Raw genomic sequence first — 4,981 nt, 5'->3', positions numbered from 1 at the left:
CACACACACAAAGAGAGAGGCAGAAGTCACCAGTCAGGGAACAATATCCTGCTCAGAAGACCCTTCACAGCACACTCTCATAAATCACTGAGACAGAGCCACCACCCTCACTGTCAGTGTGTTATTATGCACACATACACACACACACCCACTGAGGTCCACGTTCCTCACGATATACATTCATTCAATTTCAGTCAATCCTGCTACCCAGCCATAAAAGGATGTCATCGAAAAGAAGAAATATGACTCAAATCTAAAGTCAAAACTTGCCCTCAAACACGCCTCACCTGCGCTGATTCCCTCTGGCTCCGCTTAAAACACACAGCTTCACAACAGCATCTCTGTGTCCCGCTCTGCCCCTTGGCCCTCTGCACCGGCCATTCCTCAGTGACAGGGTGCCGGGATGAGGGGATGAGAGGCTCTGAAGGGCGAGGTGAGGGATGGATGAAAGCCCCGCGGCTAAGGTCCCGGGGCCCTGCGTCCCGTGCAGGTGGCAGGTGTGATCTGGCCGGGTGCAGAAGCGTGAGGGCAAGGAAGAGAGGGACAATGAAGGCGTCTGTGGCCCTCGTCGCAGCTGCAGCGGACGGAGGGGGGGAAGCAGGGATGACAGATCAGACAGTCAGACGGCCAGAAAGATGGAGGAAGGGAAGGACAGCGTAGGACGCGCAAAGATGGAGATGGGACTTCAAACGGAGGATTGGGCCCTGGGTGCAGAGAGACGCATTCTTGTCTGGCATGGAGGAGGTGGGGATGGAGGCAGAGCGGGGAAGATGGGACGGCTCAGAAAAGGGCGAGCATCAAAGTCCACAGCCGTCCTCCTCTCGTGCAGATGTTTACGTCGCGCACACTTTTGCTCAAAGCCCCTGTGCTCTGCCTATATCTGTGTGCATATTGATGTCAACCTCCCTCTCTGTATGGATTTGTATCGATGAGACAGTAATCCTCTTCCCTTGCCGCCCTTGTGTGCAACTGTCCACAGCTCCCACTAAGACCCACTGATCTCTGCCACATGGCGCTCCATCAAAGCACCGATGGTCATGCCTATCAGGGCAAGTTTTGCCAAAAAAATGCACCCGCGTGGCTCATACATGTCCCTCCGTGCAGGGGATGAGCGGCAAATGAAGGTCTAACGCTACTTTAGACTTTGTATCGTCTTGGATCGCATGAAGGCGAGTGAAACAAAGCTGCTCTCTGTTTTAAAAAAAGCACTCTTGTCTGAGCGTGTGCACGGACACACGCACACGTTTCCTACTTTCTCTATCGGAGCTGATTAGAGTGACAGGGGCACTTCCCATTGGCTGTGAGAGTGGCCCTCTCCTTCCCAGGGCAGCCAATTTCCCCTACTCCAGAGCTGATAGGAAACTTTGATTGTCCACTGAGCTCAGGAGAGACAAAGAGATTTTTCCTCTTGCAATCCACATATCGCTCCATCACATCTCTACCTACAATCTCCCCACTTGCTCTCTCCTCCTCTCCTCCACCATCTCTCCCTCTTGAATGTTTCTTGCCTTAGTTCCATGATCACCACTGTTGTGGGCTGCTGAATGCGAGTCCATTAAACTGGCACCGACTGCTTTGATGGGCAGGAAGTTTCACTTCATACGGTGACATCTGCATCCTGTGACACAATACCCTGCGTACACAATCGACTGTCCTGGCTCACCACTGTCCAATAGCATTCCTATTATTTTATTCTGTGAGCACAGGAGGATGCTGCTGAACCCATGTGCATATTGTTATGTACTCATGTTGGGTGTGAAGTGGATCAAGAAAGAGAGGGCGGGGGACAAAGTAAGCAAGGCGTCTAAACATGTGGAGAGAGCCAACAGGAAACGGTTCTCCCTCTCTTTCTCTCTCGGTGCTGGCCCTCCCTGAGAACACACTTCCTGTCAGAGCTCCTCTGACTTCCTGTCCAGCCACCAGGAATCCCAGCTGGAACATTCCAGCTGTGCAATAGTCTCCCTCCCTCTCCGGGCTGCTTGATTATTACAATGTCTTTCTTGCTCAATCCCTCAGAGTCACTCGTGCAAATATACAGTGAGCAACACACACACACACACACACACACACACACACACACACACACACACACACACACACACACACACACACACACACACACACACAAAGAGGACTCAGAGGCTCTTGTAGTGCTACTGCATCCCTTCGTCGCCAGGGGTCGCTACATAACAGCACATTCTCTCCTGCGTGACTTGACTGCGTCTCTCTCCTGCAGTGTGCACGTCTCCGCCTCGCTGCTGGGGGAGACTGGGCTCTTCTATCTCCGCAGAAGGCTCTGATTTATATTACTAGTTTTTGTGTGTGTGTGTGTGTGTGTGTGTGTGTTTTTAGCGCATAAAAATGCGCAGTGCCATTAGTCTAATGGCATTACATGAAATGACGCATGCATGTTTATAAATGTGCCTTGACGCGGGGATAGGGTGGAAAAAAAAAGCAGGTTTGGTGACTTTGTGTATGACCTTTTCGGAAAGAGAGTTAATCCCGAGCTATAATAGACTCCGGGACCGATATGGAAAACTGCTGCACCGTTATCTCGGTTGTCTAGGAGACCATCAGAGCACCGGGGCCGGTGGAGATGCCACGGTATTAAAAGGGGAGTGTGTGTGTGTGTGTGTGTTGGAAATGTTTTCTTTTTTTTCGTCATAAGTGTCACTCATAAATACTGCATTGTAGACGCCCGGATGATTTTTTTGCCACATTTGGCCAGCAGCATTATTACTGTTCGCATGTTGAAATGATAAATTAAATGTGAACACATATAGGAAAAGGTCAGTCGTGAAAAAGTGTCTCGTTATTCGCTAAATTAAACTGCACTCGCCTGACATTATAAAATGTAGCCCGGTGTGTCTTCTGTTTTCCAAATGATGGCAAACAAAGACTAACCAAACGCCACGGCAGTTTATTTAAACCATAACACGGGCCTAATGTGAGGCCCGTTTGCTCTGCAGACAAGTAGGCCCACTGACCAGACCAAACGAAATCAGAGAAAATCAACGGTGCATGTTAAGCGGCTTAGCTTGTTGTGAAACTGAATATAATGCTATCACGCTGCGATGTGTTTATTAGGAGGGAATCATTTCTCACAAGTACAATCATAGTTGGAAATTGAGCTCATCGCGTTATCTGCATTGTATGCTGTTATCTATAGGGACAGCCCAAAAATATCAAAATCATATGTAGATTTAGCCTACATCTGAATCCACTGTGTTTTCTAAGATGGTAAATTTGTGACAAAATAGTCTTATTTTGTAAAAACTGATGAGCTGTAAACAGCTGAATTTCCAAAAGGTGGACTAAATAAAAAAATAAAAGCTCCACATCCTCGAGCAGTAATGGGACTAATCAGACAGATAAGCATCATATCACACTGATGTATGTTTAATACATGCTTGTATTGATATGTAAAGTGTCGTGTGTGTACCAACCAATGGTCTCGCCAATAAACTCCCTCTAAAGCTATACAGAGCTTATATTGGCTGTACCGCTGCTGCGCGTAAACATTTCTCGCCTATCTGTCTCTATCAACCTACGGGACCCCCCCCCCCCCCCCCCCACACACACACACACACACGCACTCTCTCTCTCTCTCTTTCACACACACACACACGCACGCACACAAATGATGCATTAGATGCATTGAATGTATTTGTTGTGCAAGTTTGAAAAGGCGGCGATAATCTGGGAGTGAGAGATAAGGAACACCAATTTATTCAGCAGCACTTTGGACCCCGCTTCCAGCCTCGGTCGGTGCCGACACCCCCAGCAGTTTGCTGATAACGATTAGGCCATTTATTATCTTCACAGAGAACAAAGATTGCGTGGTGCCGATGAAATATTACCCCTGGTAATAATCAGAAGGAGAAGGGCCCTGGCATCAATGCAGTGTGCATATAATATCGTCCCTGACGAAAACCGCACGCACACGCACGCACAAACACACACGCACACAAGCGGTGTCTCGTGCAGAACATGCAGAAAATTGATTAACAATACAAGTGCAAGTACACACAAATATAACATTAGGCTATAATGTTGTGAAGTCGATTATTGATTCAGATAATCGGTCTATTTAGAACATGTAATAATAATAACAACAATAATAATAAGCCTACATTTGGTGGTTATCATTTCAGGAGGGAATTATTTTCTGACAGCGCCTTAAAAAAGTAGTTTATTTAACACTTGTATAAACTTTTAGTTCTCTATTTGACCATCTGCTTTGAACCTGACTGACAGCTCTTCACGGTGAATTGTTGTCTGAAAGACTCTATTGTCACAATTCTCAACTAATTCAATTCTAATAACTACAAAAACTAAAAGGCATAATGTTGACTCAATTATATCGTTTGTATCGCCTAATTATATTAATATTGAATATAGACTATAGTCTACATGTTACAACTAAAACATTTAGCTCATAAATATACCAAATAATCAAAAGTCAAACTAATAATGTTGCTTTTCAATATATATTTATATATATGTATATCACAGTACAGATAATAACAATATGCAAACTTTAAAAAGAGATATTTTCATCTAAAAAAGCCTCATAAGTCAAATATTTTTGAGAAACCATTAAGCACTTTTTTACTGAACAAAGTTATATTTCTGTGGACGTCCATTGTGCCAAAACTGGATATTTTGAGCTCTGGCATCTTTGCTCTGGTGATTTTAAACATAGAAACAAATGTTATTTATTCAGTCAGACTTCACATTTCTTTTCTTTTCTTTTTTGTCTTTTCTTTTTGTGTGCGTGTGCACTCTGGGGAGCACGAGCCCCGAGTTGCAGAGGTCCTCGCGCCCCTTGCACCTGCCTGGCTCCAGCGCCGCGCACGAGCCCAGGTCGCGTGCAGGAGATTTCAGAGGCTTTGCATGTTTTACAAAGTTGTTGTTACTGTGTGGGATTTAAAGCACAAAAAAAAGGGGGGGGGGGCATCTTTCTTCTTTAACACATTTA

Source organism: Anarrhichthys ocellatus, unplaced genomic scaffold (genome assembly GCF_004355925.1).
Source record: "Anarrhichthys ocellatus isolate YVR2014 unplaced genomic scaffold, GSC_Weel_1.0 scaffold1, whole genome shotgun sequence".
Taxonomy (NCBI): Eukaryota; Metazoa; Chordata; class Actinopteri; order Perciformes; family Anarhichadidae; genus Anarrhichthys; species Anarrhichthys ocellatus.
Note: the sequence above shows the minus strand (reverse complement) of the source record.